The sequence below is a fragment of the Abramis brama genome, assembly GCF_963993115.1.
Source record: "Abramis brama genome assembly, chromosome: 9".
Classification (NCBI taxonomy): Eukaryota; Metazoa; Chordata; class Actinopteri; order Cypriniformes; family Leuciscidae; genus Abramis; species Abramis brama.
In genome coordinates this window covers 5,849,500-5,871,644 of record NC_139971.1, presented here as the reverse complement: position 1 = coordinate 5,871,644, position 22,145 = coordinate 5,849,500, and the positions used below count along the sequence as shown (strand labels likewise).

The 22,145-nt window shown below is 37.8% G+C and overlaps 1 protein-coding gene across 9 annotated transcripts in view; it reads left to right on the top strand.

Moving 5' to 3' along the window:
* Window positions 1-22,145, top strand: part of large2 (LARGE xylosyl- and glucuronyltransferase 2) — a 111,945-nt gene that overhangs the window by 52,466 nt on the left and 37,334 nt on the right. For 7 of the 9 annotated variants that reach the window (XM_084124025.1, XM_084124026.1, XM_084124030.1 and 4 more), the window contains one exon: window positions 10,795-10,883. The exons of the other annotated variants lie outside the window; for them this stretch is intronic. The gene's annotated coding sequence lies outside the window, so the exon portion shown is untranslated. The remainder of the gene's footprint in view (window positions 1-10,794; window positions 10,884-22,145) is intronic. 9 annotated transcript variants of the gene reach the window in all.

The window sequence follows — 22,145 nt, the reverse complement described above, 5'->3', positions numbered from 1 at the left end:
CGCATCAGCAAAATCCAATATTGATCAACCTTTAATTTATATCCTGTTTTGCAGTTAAATGTGTGCTCCACCTTGTTAATTAAGTTCAATAATCTGAGATACACACAGAAACTGTATGGGTTTGTTCTGTATAGACACAGTGTTTATTTTATTTGTGCGTTTAAAAAAGGTCTTAAAAGTAATAAATTAGATTTGCAGATACCCTGGTTTCAAACAGTATGCCTTTTATAACAGTTTACAACAGCTCTATGCTTGTCATCACATGACCTCTTTACATTGCATGTTTAATTCAGTGAATGGTGTCATTGCCTCTGAGATAAATATGGTTATGTGCAATTTTATTTATTTATTTATTTTGATCTTCTGCCAGTCTGGTCAAGCAATAGGTAAAAAAGATGATCACGGTTGATACATTGGAAACATCTTACTATGGAAATGGAATGGGATTTTCAGTAGCCTATAGGCTTTCCAGGTTTTCCATAGCTCTGTTCCCAAACCCGGAGAGCTGGCTTACTGTCAGTGTTGCTTTGCCAAGTCCACGGTTTTCCCGCGGAATTTGGCTACTTTTAAGTTGTTGCCGCGGTTAATTTTTTTTGATTTCCACCCACGTATGTACAATTTTGGTGCTCCAACACTCCCAAAACAAATTCAGTGGAGAATTCATCTGCCAGATGGAGAGACACATTCGGCTATTTTTGGGCTACTTTTGACTGGCCATTGGGCTACTTTTGTTGCACAGACCTGGCAACCCGGCTTACGGTCTATACTGCCAACATAGGCAGCTGTCTTTCAAGACTGGATCTTAAATGAAACAAAATAAAAATAAGTGACCATATCTGGAATGCTCTAAACAGACATACAATCATCCAAATAGTGCTACTCAAGTGAGGTGCATTGATTTAGTGTTAGCATGTCGCTAATGGCACAATACTCTATACGCATGAGCTTGATGCACTGCTTTGTGAAATTGCCTTGTCTATGAAATACACAATTGATGCTACCTTAGACTTAGCCACAATAGATTTTTTTTTTTTGCAACATGTGCACAGTATGCATAGTGAATATTGCAAAAAAGATTATGCCATACTGTGGCAGTACTTGAGAGGCCATATGTCTGTCTCAACTACATCATAAAAGCCATCATACCCTCCAGTTAACTTCTTAAGACTGATAGCTAGTAAAGGGTTTAATGTCATATATGTGCTGTTGTTTGTAACACTATTCATTTCTTGTTGTAAATTATTCAGTTTGCATGTTACCTAGCCCTGTGGAAACTGTGTTGGAGGAGTGTTTTGGACAGAAGAGAAATTAGTATTTTTGGTCTGCTCGGTATGTTGTTTGTTTTCCTTTGAAGCTGTCTGTCTGGTTGCTGAAATCTGGAGGGTTTTTATCTACCTCCAGGGATTTAGATGCTCCAGCTACTTTAGTGAGCTTTAGCCCTGTGGGACTTTCATCGTCTAAATCGGATTCATTCACAAAGTCCCTTGTCCTACAGATTTCCTTTCATTTAAAGCTGAGAAACAGTCAATAAGGCAACTTGAGTGACAATTACCTGATTTATCTGTTGTATGACTATTATAATTTAAAATAACAGAGCAGATAATGCCCTTTACATCCACAGACACACCCCAGCTGTCACTGACCATTTTATGCCTTAACGGCCCAGTGAACTTTACTCAACCTCCCAGCACCATGCAGCCATTTGAGTTTTAGCACTGTGTCATAAAACTGCATCGACTCTGGATGGACGATGGTGCCTTTTGCTTTTTAATCCTTATGGGCCAAATCAATGTGTTTTGTTACAGCTCCTTATCGGTTCGGGGCAGAAGTCGGTTTTAAGGCTTCGGAGGCGGTTTATAGCCCTGCCTATGGTCTGAATGGACATGAGGCGAGTGGGGGAAGGGGTTGGATTCTCCATTAGAAGAGCAATAAAACTCAATAATCTTCCCATCGGAGTGCAGTATTGCCACAGGCTAAACACAGACAGGCAGCGTAATTAACTCTAAGCAGCCTTCACAACTGCATAGATCTCTTTAAATAGGGGAGCTAATGGCTATTGGGCGCTGATCTGATTTTGCCATTGGGACCTGATGGAATTGCGCTCGGGAGGTATAGGAGAATTTGAAAGTGGTGAGGAGAGGGAAAATGAAGAGAAATTGGGTGGGAGCCAATTATGATTCCTGCAGGATGCAATGCTGACAATGAATTGAGCAGACTCGAGTCACTTGCTTCAGATAGTCAATGAAACAAACATTCATCACTGTAACTGATAGACGGAGTTTGTAAGCTGAGAGGTGCCAATTAGTTTTTACTTTATTAACTTTTGATGTAATTATTTTGGTTCATCATTTTACCTCTATTCACAAAGTTCACTTTCCTCTGTGCCTGAAGGAAAGACAATTTTGTTTAAGACGATAGATGTATTTTGGAGCAAAATGTGTAGTTTCTAGCTTCTCAAGGCTGGTTATTATCTGGTCAGAGATGGTCATTAGTTGGTTTTCCAAAACATGGCTACCAGTCATGTTGGTTTTGTCAGCAGGGCAATTGCTAACAAGATCAATTTAATATCTCAGTTTTTTTTTCTCATAGACAGCATGAGATCAGCTAGATGGCAAATGGAATCTTTCTCCTGACTTCAGATGTTTCTCCTGAGAACAACACACCAGTAATCTCGCATAAATTTCCTCTAGAATTTCAATGTCAACAATTGTCCCTCAGAAAATTGTTCACATTTTCACAAAATTGGCCCCCAGAATATTTTATTGTATAAATATCTGAATATACAATAGTCATTGCAAAAATCGCATTTTTCTCAGCTTTTTGTTAAAATTGTTGCTTTATATTATTACATTTACCCATATTCAAGTGTTGATAAAAAAAGAAGGAATGAAGCTAGAATTTTTTTTTTAAACATCTAAGCGATGTTGAGTGAAGTCACTTCTTGTTGACGTTCAAAGTATTGTCAAACAAAACGGAGGCTAGCTCGACCCTCCCTCCTCCTCACCCCGTCCCCTCCCCTTCCCTTCCGTGCTTCCTGAAACAGTCATGAACCATTTAGAAAAAACAAACTGGATTTACACACCTGTCCAGCAGAAACAGAGCCACCTGAATGTTGGATTGGAAGCCCTTCTGCCGGCGGAGTTCTCGCTTTTCCGATGTAAATTCGGGACTTCGCGCGTTCCTTCTCCTTTTCCCTCTTCTTTGTTATTTGTTCATCGGAACGTGGTCTCTTTGGTCGTGTGTCGGCCATATCAAAATTCTCAAGAATATACATTTTTAACGTTAGTCGTTGTCGTTGTCTAGGATTCTCTCCTCTAGCTAACTTCCCTCTTCATTCTTCTCTCTCCTCCACTCCCCCCACACCGTTTCATGTGCACGCGCACTAAACCCCCAACCCCCACCCCCAAATCATTCTTGTCGGTTATTGGCTGGAACACTGTTTGTTATGTTTCGTGGTCCAGGCTGGGCCAGTTTGTTTTTCTTGCTGCTTGTGGAGCCTGGGCTGTCTACAGAGACCGCATTTTTTTACAGTGTGTTCAGGGGACAGGCAGCTAGCAGATAGTGAGGAGATGTTTGCTGTATGTGACAAAAAATGTTTTGGCCTAAAACGCATGACATCACTTAGAGCACCTTTAAGTAGAGGCTCAGTTCTTTCTTTTTCAGTTCTTACAATTCTTTCAAATTGTCAATGACTACATTTGGACCGGATTCAGAATGATCTCCCATAAAGCTTTACAATCCTACAGTATATCTCGTCGTGGGTCGACATTTCATTCGTAGGCAGTTTTAATTTATATGCTGTTTAATGTTTGATGATTGATTACATGTGCATAAGCAATACTTCTATCACCTGTTTCTGTTTCTTCTTTGCTTTTTTAGATCTGGAGATGCATTATTATTTCCGATTATCCGTAACAGCACCCTCTACGGCATAACAGTGAAAACATGGATTGCCGTAAAAACTCGTCAATGGCGGGGCAGCGTTGTGTAAAAAATGATGGAAAATTTCGTCAAGTTAATGATCAGAATCATTAGGTCAACTGTAGGCTGTCTATGGTTGCCAGGTAACTGAGCACAGTTATATAAAATTCAATTGATATGCGGTCTCAAAAGTGTGTATATCAGCTGTTTATTAACTGCTTTGAATGTTCCTCATGCAATCAGATTTTACAGCTCAGGAATATCTCTTTTTTCATGATCAAAGCACAGCAAGGTGTTGTAGGGCAGTTTTCAGATGAAATCAGCATTACAAATCATTTTTAATTACAGAACATTTATATCCTCTGTACAATTCCTGAGATCTGTGTTTCACACTGGGCAATGTCACCTTCACCTGTCTGTGATGTTATTTTAAAAGGGAAATATTGGGGGCAGCTCATGTTCATTCCACTTCAAACATGTTCAGATACTTTCAGTGGTGACAATATTCCACAGTAAGTGCATAAAGGTCTTGAAAAACGGCAGAAAATGCCTGCTTACCCCCAAGCTCAGTTGCACTAGTGAGTTCCTCAGTAATTTTTATGCCAGGCATTTCAGGGCTGGTGTAGACTGCTATTTCAGAACGTCTCTTCATTGAGTTTTGTCGTGAATTGAATTAGCGCCATAGGAAGATAAAGCCATGTAATGGTGCATAAAGCGATGCAGATACGTTCATTAACCCGAGGGTCGGTCCTGAAAAGAGAACAGCCCGTTATCTAATGATGGTATTGTTCTACTTGAAGGCTGGGGCTGTTGTTTGTTGTTTAGCATTATTCAACGGAGCGTACATCCTTTTTTTATTCTTTACAGGCAATTTCTTCCCATCGCAGCTGCAAATAGCAGGGGCTAATTCAGAGAAACGTGAGGCGTGTTCGAGCCATGATATTGTAATTTCCTCACATGCATTCTTACACATGTTTATATTCTGAATATTATATAGCTCTGTTACAAAAATCCAAGTGAGCTTCCTTGCTGTCTACCAACAGTACATGGGCAGCTGCCTTCTGAGAGTCTGTTCAGACAGGATTTGTTCTCGCTTTAAAAACAGTTAGACAGAATGCAATGATGTTGAATAGAGGGCATTGGTAGGCATATTGACCCTTGTGAAGTGCACTTAATTGTATTGAATGTGCACTTGTAGTGTACTTCAAATCTTAAAAGTGTATTTGGTAACACTTTATATTAAGTTGAATGAAATATACATTTTATATTGAATTAAATATAATTTAAATATATGATTTTTTTTTGTCCACCATCATTTTTATATTGTGATGTGCGTTCTGGGATTGGCTTCTTTGTGAAGGTACGTACTAGGGGTGTTCGATTCCGGGTTTTTTGGAGTCGACTCCGATTCCCGACTCCTAATGTTGGAGTCGGCGGAGTCGACTTCTCGACTCCATTTACTTTGAATCAAAATAGGGTCAGGATTAAAAAATATAAGATAGCAGTTCTTATTACACATTTAATGTATCTTTCCCCTCCTAAAAGTTGTAAAAAGTACAACACAAAGCACTATACTTTTTATTTATACAGCATACTTTTACGGTCTAATTTAGACACAGGATGGCATTATCTTGAAATTATGAATGTCAACGTTGTTCTATAGAAAAATAAAAAATACCAGCGTTCGCTAATTTTGAAGTCAGAACTGGAACATCCTTTTATTATTGAAATGTTTAATAAAATTAAGAGGTATGTGTAATTGAATTATCTGATCTCTTGCTCCAATCACAACTAATTGACTGGTTTGAGGCACTCACCACATCACGTCTTTACTGGGAGTCGATTCCTGTCCTGGAGTCGATTCCGACACTAGGGCGATTGAGAGTCGAGGAATCGACTCTTTTGGAGTCGACACCCCTTCACTAGAAGGTACCCTAGAAGTCAACATACTTATGGAGTCTATACCTAGAACAGCTCTAGCACCAGATGCATGCCTAGGAGGTCTGCACACTAGCTTGCTAGGTTTTGAAACAAACTCATGTTCTCCAGTGAGGAAGAGCCCTGAGGAACCAAGCAGTTGTTGTAGGTCCTGGCTATGTAGTTAGCTTAGTGACAGGGCAGCTGATCTGATTAGAGTCTGTTTGCCTGACCTCTGTACCTCTCTAATGTATTCCTCAGTGAAGTGTCTTAGATTGAGAGCGTGTGTTGGCATAGCTGCATAATACGGAGCAGAGCTGTGCGCCCACATGCACACACAGATGTGTTGTTTGATTATGAAATTAAGAGCCTCTCCCCAGCTGCTGGACTTTTATTTGCCATGGCAACTCTTTGATTGACTGAAGACTGATTTGATGGATAGGAGCAGTCATGGCAGGTAACTAACAGAATCTGGCCTTTTGATGGGATGATTGACTGTTTTTTTTTAATGCCGATGACTGATGAATTGTTTGACTGGAGATTAGATTCTGGTATGCATACCTGGAAAGTTTCTCCAGACCGTTTCTAATTTTTTTTCTTTGGCTCTGATCACACGCTCTCCACCCTTTATATGCATTACTGTTTAAAAAATGAATACTTTATTATTTCAGCAAGGATGCATTAAATTGATCAAAAGTACAGTCAATTGTACTTGTACAATTTTTTTTTTTTTTTACAATTTGGTCACACTTTAGTTAAGGGTCCTCACTATTAACTAATTATTAACTATGATTTTGCCTCAATAAATTCCCAATGACTGCTTATTATTAATAGTTAGTAAGGTAGTTGTTAAAGAGGTGGTTGATTATGATTTCACTTTTCTAACTTTAGTTAGTGTGTAATGTTGCTGTTTGAGCATAAACAACATCTGCAAAGTTGCAATTCAGGCTTGTGCACAAATCAGAATTGAATTGAGAATGACTCCTTAATTCCAATTCAATTCTTGAATTTGAATTGAATTTAAATTGATGTCAAAAACATGATCTAGAATTACAATTCGAATTTGAATTAAAGGAAGCAGAATTGCAATTCAATAAAAATTCAAAGAAATTCATATACATATTTTAAGTGAAGTGTTTAACAATGAAGCTTTACAGTATATGTCAGATATGATTTTTTCAAGTTTGAACTACTTGTACAGATTACATTAAAAGGATATGTTTTCCCCCAGCAATGAACGTTAAAAGCTCTAGTCACAGAACAAATAATTAAGTTTGATTTATTGTAATTGTAATTTTGTGGAACATGATGGAACATGACTCTAACCAAGTATTTAAAATGGTTGCTAAACAATTTGAGGTGGACATTTGTTTGAAAGCACAATTTGATGGGCAACACTGGACCTTTTAAGTTTCAGAAGTCCCTTACAACTTCACTCTGCACCTGTTGAGAGAATCTTTAGTGTTGCAGGAAAGATATTCAGACCAGAACGGTGCAGACTCAATGAAAAAACATTTGAGGAGCTATTGAGAATTAGATGCAACAGTGTTGCGCAGTAATTTTTTGCATTGGAATAAATGATAACTGCATTTACAACAACTTTGTGTTTGTGTGATTACTTTGAAATTAAAATTACATTGGAACAAAACTAATTAAACAACATTGAGGGGGTAATTTATTTCAAGAATTTGATCAATATCTATTTAAGAACAAAATGTATGCAGGGTTGAGGAGTAAATAGTTACGTGAAATGAAATTTCTGTTATTAAATTACAAAATTAATGTAATTGTATTTAGTTGTATTACTGAGGTAAAATGTTTAATTCAATTAGTTACTAATCAACTTAAAACGAAATTGCTTTGCATTGATAAAGTTATCCAAATAAAGTCATCCAAACCACATTTATAATGGGTAACTAATAACAGTAAGCAATAACATTTCCAAAGTAACCTTCCTAACACTGAATGCATGCGAGACTCAACACATTCTTTCTGTTGTGTGACTGTGTGGAATTTCTTTGAATTGCCATGAATTTAATTCCACTTCCTGTCATTCCAGTTCAGATTCAATTCAACATCCTGTGGGGCGGAGTAAATTCAATTCAAATTCCAATTCATGAATTGAATGGAGGCCAATTCTGAAATTCTGAATTTTGCACAAGCCTGGTTGCAATGCTCAAAGTTCAAAGCAAAGGGAGATATTTGCTTTTAAAGAAATAGCTTTTTAAGGACTACAACAAACGGCTGGTAGGAACTACACGACATTCCTCCCGGGTTAGTGACATCACCAACCCTAAAATTTACATAAACCCCGCCCCCGGAACACGATTTATAGATTATCAAAACAGAATATGCTAATCAATGACTAGAAGATAACTTCACATAAGCTACATAAATTCATCAACTAACCATTCAGAAACATCCTGTTGCTTCTACATGTTGTCACTTCTTCTTGAGTCTCTCCATCATTGTCTGAATATTATATTTTATGTACCCATGTATGTTAAATACACATTTATATACACATTTATATAAAAGAAAGCATAGTAATTTATAACAAATTTATTTACAAAGGTATATAATGTCATCATATCTCAAACTTGAACACACTGCACTGTGTGAATGGAATCATACTTCGCGGCTACTTGTCCCTTGTTTGTTTTTGTTTTGTTTTTTTTTTATAGAAAATGAGCTTGACTGTTAAATCATACAGAATTCAAGCTACTATTGCAAACTGTTGTTTTAATATAACAACTTGAGAGTCAGTCCTGCTAATGAAAATGGTTATCAGTCCAAACACTGTCTGTGTGAACGTAGCTTTTGGCCGAGAGACTCTACCTCATTACGGTAATCTCCTCAGGGCAATAGTCTACCTGTCCCCCCACACTGTGGAGAGATATCGTTTCCCCCAGGCTTTAATGACTCTTCCATTATTTTCCACTCTGGTCTTGTAATGACCCCTTATGCTGTTTGGACACAAACTGGAGTGACAGCACTGCAATTGAGAGTCACAGGAGACTTCGAATATCCGCACTCCACCTCAACTTCACACGTCCCTCCCACAGCACTGTGTCCTGTGATCAGTCTTGGAATTTTGACTGGAATTTAAAGCTCATGTGATTCACAGCACCACATTAAGAATGTCAGGTATTCAGATATTCAATTTATATAGCATTCCAGTGGTCTGTTGTTATGGACTTGATGTTCAGCCCATTGGTTTAGATGTGTTTTTACTGTAGTGTCTTGTGTCTAATATACCACATTGTTCAGTGCTATAACCCTTGTGAAAGAAGCACACTTTAGTATACTTTTAAAAGAGTACAGTACTTATTATGCAAATAATATATTTTAAAATAACTGAATGCAATGTTTTCATACTTAAAGAATTAGTTCACTCCAGAATTGAAATTTCCTGATAATTTACTCACCCCCATGTCATCCAAGATGTTCATGTCTTTCTTTCTTCAGTCGAAAAGAAATTAAGGTTTTTGAGGAAAACATTCCAGGATTTGTCTCCATATAGTGGACTTCATCGGGGACCAATGGTTTGAAGGTCCAAATTGCAGTTTCAATGCTGCTTTAAAGGACTCTACATGATCCCAGCCAAGGAATAAGAGTCTTATCTAGCGAAACGATTGGAAATAAAAAAATAAATAAAAAATTATACTTTTTGACCACAAATGCTCATGCTGCACTAGCTCTGCGATGCACATCCACGACTACATGCATTATGTAATCACCAACTTCAAACTTGTCCGACATCGTTGTTTTACCTTTTTTTTGTAACGGGTGTTAACCATGGTGTTAACGTAGTCTTTGCACGTTTGCTTTGAAAATACTGGGATCGGTACATCCGTCTACGTCATGCGTGATCTTTCAACGTGATTATGTGATGCGTGAAGTCATGGATGCACATCGCAGAGCTAGTGCAAGACGAGCATTTGTGGTTAAAAAGTAAATGCATTTTTTTTTCTTTTTTTTCTTTTTGAAAATGAAAAAAAAAAAAAAAAAATCATTTTTTATTTTTGATGCTCTTTCCTACCTTATGATGATGGTGTCCATAGCAGACTTGCTAACTAGCTTAAAGGAATAGTTAACTAGAAGCCATGATAATTTTATTGCAAACCTGTATGACTTTTTAATTCAGATATTTCGAAGCACCAGACAACATTGAACCCCACTTGGCTTTCATTGGATGAACAAAAAACTTTCTTCAAAATATCTTCTGAGCGAGATTTCCAGCATTTCTATAGTGGTCCACCTGCTATGCCAGTACCAAACCAGCGCTAACCAGCCTTGACTAGCATTCACTCAGTTTCCATACTAAGCATTGCGAATCCCCCTTTCATTTTTCTACAAGTGGTCTGTCTCCTCCTCCTCATACCGTCTCTGGCTTGCACGCTGATCACGCTTTCTCAGCTGGAGCTCTGAGATGTGCTATCCTCAGTTCAACAGGCTCTTGTTCTAGGTAGGAGGACACAATATGTCTCTGCATAGAGAGAAACAGTGTGAGATAAAGCATGTTTAATTTACAGCCAAACAGACGTGTGACTCAGAGCTACGTGTTGAAGGGACGACATCCCGCAGAGCACAGATGCTGTATCTACTCATGATTTGTTCACCACACGGTCCTGAGTTTGACCTTTTCTCTACTCAACCTCAATCAATATCAATGATCTTGTTAAGTTGCATCCAAACAATCTGAAGTGCTTTTAAAAGCACAAGTTTAAGTGCTGGAAATGTTCCTTTTGATTTGTGACTCATTTTCTATGTTAGTTTTTAGCAGCAAATCTAAAGCACCGTAGGCGTGTGCAGACACATTGAGTTCACCCTTGCACCCAAGTTACATTGTAGCCTCAGTTTATGTAATATTTTATGTATAGAAGCTGCATATTAATGTGGTAGGTATATAAGGTTGAAAATATGTCTAACAGTGTTTATTACCTTATGTTTCAGGTTTCAGAGAGGTTGAAAGTAAAGGTTTCTCAGTGATTACTCAGCAGTCACGTCTTCTTGGCATCATAGATCTTCCAGGACGCATTCTGGTGAGTCATCAGTAGAGTTTTATATTTTAGCATTTGAAATATTATTATGAAGGCCTATTCACATAGTTTTTATTCCGATGAAACCCAGTGAAGCATCAAGCTAACCCTGGCGCCATGATGTGCACTGGTCAACGGTTGTGAGGTTCAAACTTTGAAACCATTACTCCTGATCTTTTGAAGCACCACTAAAGACTATACTATAGACAATTTTAATAATTATATGGGCAGTGTAGGGGTAAAAAATTAGCAAGAAAGAAGTCTGATTTTGTGCATCTAGATACAATAAGGTGCAAAAATGGTGGGTGCATTAAAATTGTTGTAGTATTTTGCATTATTTTTAATCTCATGACAATGAGATGATTTAGCTTTTGCAAGATTTTCCTCTCAAAATTGAGACAATCATTGCAGCACTGTCATTGTGGAAATCGCAGAAATGCAAAATGAACCAGTCTCTCTCTGGGAAATGGCACCTGTGACTAAAATGGAAGGACACATGAGATTATTTCCAAAATTTGTTATGTTTTGGTGGCTTACTGAATAGTTACAACCCATTTCCAAAAGCATTTTTGCAAAAATGATATTACGTTGCTACTAGTTTCAAAATGAAATGTCCAGTGAGAGGTGCTAAAAAGTGCTGCTTCAATTTTCTCCGAAACAGATAAACATGACTGTGACATTATTTTATTATGTGAATTCATGCATGTATCGTGGCAGCATGTCTGGTGGGTGGCGCTAAAAGATTAATGTACTATCACATTTGAAAGCAACGTACCACCTACACCAAACTCTATCCTAAACCTAACTGATATTGTTTAGAAAATACATTTGCCGAAGCAACCATGCCACTTTACCTGGTTTTGCTCAGCTTTGAGCACTTTTGTTCAACCTTGTTTCATGGGACTCATAACTGAACACTGGACCAGGTGCGCTATAGAGCAAGTTTACTATGTCAGAAAAGCCATACATATGGAGTTGGATATGTAATGCAATTATCAAAATGTATTAATTTACAAATCATGTACTATGGTAAAAGTGTTTTGAGGTGATAGTATTGTGTATTGAGTATTGATAGTATTGCATACCCTCCTAGAAAATCCTGCATTGCTGGTCACCATGAGATGCTGGTTTGTTGATACCCGTCATTGGAAGCGGGAGAGTTGGTGGATCAGCAAACCAGCTCAGTTTTGCTTGAGAACAGCATGACTATGCTAGTCCACCAGCTTGACCAGGACTATACCAGCTTTAACCATTATAAACCAGCCTGGACCAACATGGATTTTTCAGCAGGGTAGACTTCATTAATTGATCTGCCCCTGTAATCATAATTTGTGTAATAAGGAATACAAGTTTTTGGTGTTTCACTGCCACTTGTGTTCATTTCAGCTGGAAACTGCAGTGAATTGGATGTACAGTGAGCCTGGGTTGAATATTTCACATTGCCACATGGAGAAAAAACATTATTTAGCCATTTTAGATAGTAGAAATTCTTCTGATTGTTGATTTTTTTTAAAAGACACGCAAGTCATGGCAGATGTTTTGTTATTGGAAGGTTTGATTTTGCACTTTAGTTACATCAGTGTGGATCAAATAATCATTCTTGCAGTTGACCTAAACCATGTTCCTTTTAATCAGTGATTTATTTGGCAAGTATATTTGTATGATCCTTTTTTCTCTTTCTGCAATTTTTCTACATTAAACTCTTTTTGCACATTAAACTCAAATACTCTTTTTGTAGTGTATGTTCACTCTTTAGTGTGCATACTTCTTTTCTTAGCAGCCCTGCCGTGATACTATCTCCAAATCTTTTCATGTCGAGGTCAAAGCATGACAGGTGAGATGTGTTGAAGCTCTGACATGAGTCATGCAGAAGGGACTTAACACCTTCAAATGAAGATTAAAAAGCAATACCATGTCAGTACAGCAAATGTTAAATAAAGCCACGTTTTATTTGCTCAGAATCAAGCTCGGCATCGTCATTCCTTAAGTGGTTGTCAGGGAAAGAAATCACTGCAATGCTAAAGCCCTAAACAACTCACATAAATGTTATGTTTTCAGCATCTAAAGGGCAGAGATGCAAACATATTTGCTTTTATATCCACAAACAAACAATCCCTTGCATTTGTAACTGGAACATTTAAGAGGGTGCATTAGCCGAGCTCATGAAATATTGATTGTTACGCATTATTTAGTTTTATCTGTGATAATGGGTGCTTTGACATCAGGCTCTGTAGAGGATCTGTTTGGTCTCCGGTCAAGCCGTGTTCATGTTACATACACTGTCAGGCAAAAGAAGATATCGAAATGTTCAGCACTGATGTATTAGAAGCAGCTGACCGTTCATCTAAAATGTGAGTTTTTTTTCCATTAAAAAGAACACCGTGATTTTGTCCTTGAACACCACACTCTGATGTTTCGAGAGTGTGTAGGCAGGTTGCTAGAGAATTAGCGTGTGTGGAGGTTGTGCAGACCACAGCCCATGGCCTACAATTGGCTTTGAGGAGGCTGAGAAACAATAAAGGGCTCCTGAGAGGGGGCAGAGAACCCTGCTGATACATGCAGCTTACACCGCCACGCATTTATATGCTGGTCCAGTTCGGTCTGTGTGGGTTAGTGCTGGTAATGCAAGATCAACCTCTGAACAATACAAATTTTCTCTGGGAACCAGAAAGGACCAATTTTTTACCAGGAAGACCATGCTGTTTACACGTACTGAAAAAGTTGTGATGAATTCTGTCTTGCTGGTTCCCAGAGGTAAATGTTATTGCTCAGAGCTTACTCCTCCAGCTGAGGAGACTTGGAGTTATTTTTCATACAAGTATCACCTTTATCCCAGGTTTATATCTTAGAAATAAAAATCGACAACTGAGACAATCAAATTATGTGGACCGCATAACACAGATCATTTAACTTGGAAGAATTTGATGAAATGTAAATGTTTGAGTTCTCTGACTTTTAGGGCCAAATGAAATCTGTTTTATTTTTTCCAAAATTATTATTAGATGTTTTTTTTGTTTTTGTTTTTCATTTCAAATGTTCTGTAATCCATTTTTTTCCCCATTTCTGGATTCCGTTTGACTGATTTTAGTAATCAAAATGCATGTCTAATTAATTGAAGTAATGAAACTTGTACAACTTATACAAATGATGAAATACTGAATATTTGTTATAATGAATATTAAAATAAAATAAAATAAAATGCATATTTAAAAAATAAATATTTTATATCATTTCAAATTAAATAATATTAATTTAATACATTTACCCCTGGTTTCACAGACAAGGCTTAGTCTCAGACTAAAATGCATGTTTGAGCTGTTTTAACTGAAAGCAACTTGCATTGACAAATCTTAAAATATGTCACTGCTATTGTTTTATCTCAAGATGCACACCAGTAATTATTTCTAAAAATTTTCTAAGGCACGTTTATAAAAACCACTTAAATGCCCGAACTGAACTAAGTGAAACCGGGCCTTTATATAAGAAGTATTAAGTATTATTTGTCTGATAAAAATAATTGTTGAGATCTAGCCAAAAATTTTGATACATTAAAACATATATAACATTTAATATTTAATAATAAAAAATTAAGAGTTAAAATATATATACAGTGAGTATACAGTAAGTATAAGTAACCATTATTCATTATTTATTTATTTTTAGTATTGTTTTTAGTATTATTTTCCTGACAAAAACAACCGCCAACATAATCTGATTGCTATATTGGATATTTAACAACAATTTATTAAAAGTTCAGCAAACATGAGAATTAGTCCCCTGGCAAATTCCATTTTTATGACTGGATTACGCAATTCTGTCCGCTTTTGTGATAATCATAAGGCCCTAGACTTTTGCAGACAATGTTTAGAAATCTTCTATAACTCAAAAGGAGAAATGATTATTATTATTATTATTACATGTGTCCAACAAAAATAGCAACAAGCCTCACAAATGTAAGTGTCTGCACATGTGCCTGCAATTCACTGGTGGAAACACTCACCGTTGGGCTGTTTCTTTTAATAACTACATGAAGAAGAAGATGGAAAATGACAATAAAATCAACAGAAGAGTGTGTAAACAATAAAAAATGAATATGCAAGCAGGTGCTGGTCGGAAGGTATCTGCATTTGTAACTCAAATTTGATACAGATAATGCAACTCCTGAGGAAAATGTTATTGCACACATGGCTCAGGAGATTTGGAGTTATTTTTAATTTAAGTATCAACTTTATCTCAGATTCCTCCTAAAATTCCTTAGAAGAAATAAAATAGAAACAACAGAGACAGTTTTGTTTAGTAAGCTAACAAATTAGCATCGCTCTGATCATTTGGCAAAAACTTTGTTGAGTTCAATCTCTGACTTTTTATTGTGGACAATGTTGGAATTCCTTTAAAGGAGATTATTGGGGATTTTCCATTTGCTCTCCATTTTATTTTAAATTCTATCATGGAGAAACCATCAAGATAGTTAAGAAGCTTATTGAGCACGAGTTTCTTGACGTCCACTTGTAGCCTGACCTCGGCCTGCTCTGACCTTTCACCCCCACCTGTGAGTCAGCAGACCTTCTTGCTCTCCCACAAGGTGTACTGCGAATGCAAGAAAAGCCATAAAATGGACCAAATAAATCATGTTCAGTCTCAAAACCCTTAGGGTTCAAAAGAGGATATGCTTTTTGGGGGTGTTTTATAGCCATTTCCGGAACTTTTATCCCAGTCTCCCTCTGTAAACCCTGTGTTAATACCTGGTGGTGCTCTCTTTCAACGCCGAATTGGATTGCTTAGGCCTTCGGCACCAAACTCGGATAAGCGTGGCAGATGCAAGCTGTAAAGACTGTCCCAGGGCCGTGCTGGTGTGGAGCAGAGAGGTCTCTGACAGAATGAGAGATTGCACTAGCTAGTTCAGATGAGCCTACTGGAGATCACTTTGTTTTGAAGGGCTGTGAAGAGGAGGAGAACGCACTGTGATTCATGCTCCCCTAATGGAAAGCTCTCAGTGCCATGGAGTACACACTTTAGTACAACACACTCACACTTTTTCATCCACACACAAAAACCTCTTCTTGTCCCCCCGAGAAAGTAGAAGAATAGGGGAACCATTGGTGAAAATGCTGCCGGCCTGATCTTATGACACCCTGTTAACCTATACCTTCTGAAAATAGATAGTGGCCCGCTGGGATTTGGCTGCTGCTGTCATCCTTTATCATAATTTGATGAAATTTTGCACCGTTAGCCTGAAATGCATCTCTGATCAAATTATAGTTCAAACAGAGTGTCTTATGCAAATGTCTTCGAAAAAGGAGACAGAAGCAGATGCCTTTCTAGCCGTTCCAGGTCAATTTATGGGGCTTTCAGCCGTGACTTAGTGGAAGGAGTGTTCCCTCCTCTTTCTCTCACATAATTGAAGAACAAACTCCTCGAAGCGTTTGACTGGCATATGATCTCTCAGAGAGTTTTCGAACTTGAACTCAGACTCCTTTAAAGCGGATTGAACTCGACCATCTCGGGTGATAGTCTGAGTCGAGGGGTCAAGGCTTGGCTAATTAGCTTTGACAGTCTGGTTGATGCCGTGACTAATTATGAGGTTAAAAGTATCTTTTAAAAAATGTCTTCCTTCAGTTTTATGCAAAAAGGTTAAATGAAATTGACAAAATCACAAAGGCAATAAATGCGTAATGGTTTTTACGCATTGGGAAAACACTTTATCCTTTGTGTTGCTAATGGAGCATCTGTGCCACAGAAACACATATTACTGTTGTATAATCATTTTCTACTATCCCTATTAATTTATTAGTAATAATAATAATTATTATTTATTTTATTGAGTTTTATTTATTTTATAGTCATAATAATGAAAACAACAAATTGTTTATAAAAAAATAGTTTTACAATAATTATAAATTAAATAGGGCTAATAAAACATTTAAATAATTTATATACCAATAAAAACAATTTAAAAATTAAAGCTGCAAGCAGCATTTATCGGGGTTCAAGCAGTTAAGGCCTTTAAGGCATTTAAGCACAAAAGCATCAAAAGTTATTAAGATTTATTTAGCAAGCATGTAACCACTGACATAATAGATGGAAAACACCATTTACAGCCAATACAGGCAGTTTACCATGGGATATATATGGTTTTAAAGCTTTTAACAGTTATAGCGCCACCTATGGTCCGATCTCCATAAAATTGTTTACTGTGACCTCAAATTGAACCCATACACATGTGTACTGAGTTTGGTGAAGATATCTCATTTACTTCTTGAGTTATAGCCATTTTAGTAAAATAGGCTCCTCCCACAACAATTTACCACATTCTAGTATTATTTTCTATGATTCTAGCATGATTTGCCATATTCTAGCATGATTTACCATGATATACTACATTCTAGTATGATTTACCATTGTTTACTGTGATTCTAGCATGGTTTACCATAGTTTATCATGATTTATCATAGTTTACTATGATTTATCATAGTTTACCATGATTTACCCTGTTCTAGCATAGTTTACCATGATTTACCATGTTCTAGCATGATTTACCATGATATACCACATTCTAACATGATTTACCATAGTTTATCATGATTTATCATGGCTTACCATGATTTACCCTGTTCTAGCATAGTTTACCATGATTTACCATGTTCTAGCATGATGTACCATGATATACCATGTTCTAGAATGATGTACCAGGATTCTAGTATGATTTACCTTGATACACCACATTCTAGTATTATTTATTATGATTTACCATGTTTTTAGCGTAATTTACCATGATTTACCACATTGCTAGCAATTATGTGAAGTATCAGTACAAATGAAGTGATAAACTCTGACAAAATATGATTGTGCTACAATAGTAATTGTTATATAAGTTATTTTTTAGTGTCTTATTGTTATATAAGTGATTTTTAGTGTCTAATGAATGCAAAAGCATATGTGAGTAGACTTCATTAATAAGTAGAATGACCAGCAGAAGCCAGTAGAAGACCACTTATTGGCTCACTTTCACTTTAAACTTCATGATTTTCACCATTTTTCTGCACTAAAGCAAACCAGTTTTTCCATTTTAACTCCATAATGCATGTTTACACACACACACACACACACACACACACACACACACACACACACACACACACACACACACACACACACACACACACACACACACACACAAAGACAAATGTTGTTGTTTTTTCAATGCTATTGGGATATGTCATTATGAAAATATATTTGAATGGTCTATAAACATTTCACAAAGTCTTTGTAAGTTATTAATCAGATTATTCAGAATTTATTCAGAAACCTAAGACTACACACACACATTATGTTGTAGATACAGATATTTGATATAAATTATGTGATCAAACTGTCAATACTAATACTTTAACAGATGGATTTTGACTAAATGTAATTGTAAATGTTAAAATAGTGATTTTATAAAGTCTCAATATAAATTATAGAACAATATGACAAAATGACTATTTTAAACAGCAGGGGGCAGTAAAATACCACTTACTGGCTTAATATGCCATTATATTCATATCATTTTCACCTTTTTAACTGTTATAGAGGCAAATTTTGTCCGATCTGTCTGAAAATTTTCATGCATGTTCAGAGTGATATTTCACATGTTCTGACTTTGTTTTTAAGAAGGTTTGAACATTCATTAAAGAGATATAGGCTTTCGGGGACACTTGGTAAAGGCCACATTTTGAAGTGAACCTATTATAGCTATCCAAATTAAGTAGTTCAACTTTTTCTGACAATTATTGTTCTAGTGAGTCCAGAGAATTGTATTGCACTAGTTTTTAACATTATGATATGAAAATGATATGATCAGAGATGGAAAAGACCATTTATAGCCAATACAGGCAGTTTACCATAGGAAATAAATGGTTTTAAAGCCTTTTAACAGTTATAGCGCCAACTATTGTCCGATCTCCATAAAATTTTGCATGCTTGTTAATGATGGTATGTCACATATGTTCACCAATTTTTGTGAAGTTCTGAGTTTTTGTTTAGGATTTATAGGCTTTTGATTGCATTTTGCCACGCCCATTTTATAAATGACCCTATTAGAGACATCCAAATGCAAAAGTTCAACTTTTTTTTTGATAATTATTGATCTAGAGAGTCCAGAGAATTGTCCTAGACTGGTTTGGTTCCGATCGGGCGAAAAACCAGGGACTAGTTCGCAAAAGTAGGTTTTGGACAAAATTCGACATAGCAGAAAATTTCCCCTGCCTACATCCAAATCGGAGATGGCCATTTTTTCCGCCTTGAGCCAAGGATTCCAACGATATAAGACACTTGATCCTGGGACAAACGGTCTAAGAGTTATGAGCGATTTTGAACTTTTGGTCGCTGTAGCGCCACCTATGGGCCAATCGGGGTCATACTCTGATAGGTTGTCCCCAAATTGAGGCCTACCATCTGGCCAGGTTTCAAGTCTCTAGGCCTTACGGTACGTTCACACGGGGCGTCAGCGTCAACGCTTCCCATTGACTTTGAATGGGTGACGTCAAGCTTTGCCGAAAAGAATTGTGGATCCGTCGGCGGCGCTTCACTGGCGTTGCTCGCGGCAGAAGTTGAGAATTTTTCAACTTCTGCCGCGAGCAACGCCAGTGAAGCGCCGCCGACGGAAGCGTCAGCCAATCAGATCGCTCTATGCAAATACAGTAGCCAGGCGGCAGCCAATCACGTTCATCCTGTTCAAGAGCAGCAAACTGAGGATAAATTTTAAAATGGAGGAGAAACTAATTATTGCGGTGGGCAATCACCCGGTCCTTTATGACCATTGAATGACAATGAAGCTTGTTGTTGAGTTCCTGTCTAATTTCATTGGCTGACGCTGCTATGACCATGGCGTCAGTGCCAAACTTCAGCCACGCCTTCCGTCAAGCGTTGATGCTGACGACCCGTGTGAACGTACCGTTACGGTTTGTCCTGCACGATGCGTTTTACAAATCCTTACAATTACAATAGGGTTTCAGCATTTCATGCTTGAACCCCTAATAAGAATGAAGGCTTTTTGCCAGTTATAGCGCCACCTATGGTCCGATCTCCATGAAACTCTGCATGCTTCCTCACCATGTTCTGACACATATGCTCATCAATTTTGGTGAAGTTCTGAGTTTTCATTTGGGATGTATAGGCTTTTTAGTGTATTTTGCCACGCCCCTTTTCTAAATGACCCTGTTACAGCCACCCAAATGCAAAAGTTCAACTTTTTTTCGATAATTATTGATCTAGAGAGTCCAGAGAATTGTCCTAGACTGGTTTGGTTCCGATCGGGCGAAAAACCAGGGACTAGTTCGCAAAAGTAGGTTTTGGACAAAATTCGACATAGCAGAAAATGTCCCCTGCCTACATCCAAATCGGAGATGGCCATTTTGTCCGCCTTCAGCCAAGGATTCCAACGATATAAGACACTTGATCCTGGGACAAACGGTCTAAGAGTTATGAGCGATTTTGAACTTTTGGTCGCTGTAGCGCCACCTATGGGCCAATCGGGGTCATACTCTGATAGGTTGTCCCCAAATTGAGGCCTACCATCTGGCCAGGTTTCAAGTCTCTAGGCCTTACGGTTTGTCCTGCACGATGCGTTTTACAAATCCTTACAATTACAATAGGGTTTCAGCATTTCATGCTTGAACCCCTAATAAGAATGAAGGCTTTTTGCCAGTTATAGCGCCACCTATGGTCTGATCTCCATGAAACTCTGCATGCTTCCTCACCATGTTCTGACACATATGCTCATCAATTTTGGTGAAGTTCTGAGTTTTCATTTGGGATGTATAGGCTTTTTAGTGTATTTTGCCACGCCCCTTTTCTAAATGACCCTGTTACAGCCACCCAAATGCAAAAGTTCAACTTTTTTTTCGATAATTATTGATCTAGAGAGTCCAGAGAATTGTCCTAGACTGGTTTGGTTCCGATCGGGCGAAAAAACAGGGACTAGTTCGCAAAAGTAGGTTTTGGACAAAATTCGACATAGCAGAAAATGTCCCCTGCCTACATCCAAATCGGAGATGGCCATTTTGTCCGCCTTGAGCCAAGGATTCCAGCGATATAAGACACTTGATCCTGGGACAAACGGTCTAAGAGTTATGAGCGATTTTGAACTTTTGGTCGCTGTAGCGCCACCTATGGGCCAATCGGGGTCATACTCTGATAGGTTGTCCCCAAATTGAGGCCTACCATCTGGCCAGGTTTCAAGTCTCTAGGCCTTACGGTTTGTCCTGCACGATGCGTTTTACGAATCCTTACAATTACAATAGGGTTTCAGCATTTCATGCGTGAACCCCTAATAACAGCAACTACAACAACATATGGTCAGATATAAGGTCAGAACTCATAAAAGTGCTTAGAAATGTTGGTTCATGTTTTAGTCCAGTGAATTAGGTTTTGTTTTAAAGAGGGCTGTCTATTTTAGCACTGCACTGATATATGATTTTTTTTTTTTTTTTTTCATTAGAAAACATATCACACCCAGTTCCCAGTAATGTATCCTCAAACACAAGGTGGCATCCAAAAAAGCTTTCATATCTGGTTTTCCTGCTAATGCTAACTGGCTCCTCTGAGATCCAGCAAAATCCTTCAACATCTGAGCTGAAGTATGTGTGTGTGTGTGTGTGTGTTATTGATGTGTAGTGGTGAAAGTGAGTTAGAGATGCTGTTTGTAAATGAGAGATGACAGTGTGAGACATGACAGCTCCTGCTCGGTTTTTATCCTGTTCGTATTTTTATGTGCAAACAGGTTCATGAATAATGCAAAGGCAGGTTAAATGATGTCACAGATGCAGAATAAGCTCAGTGTTTGTTATTAAAATGCATGTGCTGTTTCCGTGAACGTGGGTGTGTTTACTGTGAGGGGAAGTGAGTGCGTGAAGCCTCCTGCTATTTTGTGGGCAATGAAACTGGGAGACATATATGCCTTGGTTGGCTAGAGAGATCGAGGAGATTTAAAGAGGCGAGTTAGTCTCAGCAGCCAGAGAAGTAGCGTCTGAGTAGATAGACAGATAGTCAACCCAAAATCTGGGTGAAAATAATATTGGCAGCTTCCCATTCCCCTGCTCACAACACAACCTGCTTTCTATTTTCCTAGTTGAAAGGCTAGGAAAGGCCAGGCTGCTTGCGCAAACCCCCAGATTCAAAACACTGTTGTTATGTAGGAGCGGTTTCAGCTTTTCTTTGTGGAAAATGAATACATAAGGATATGGATTAAGATCTGCTCGGGTTGAGATGGAAAGTCACATGACC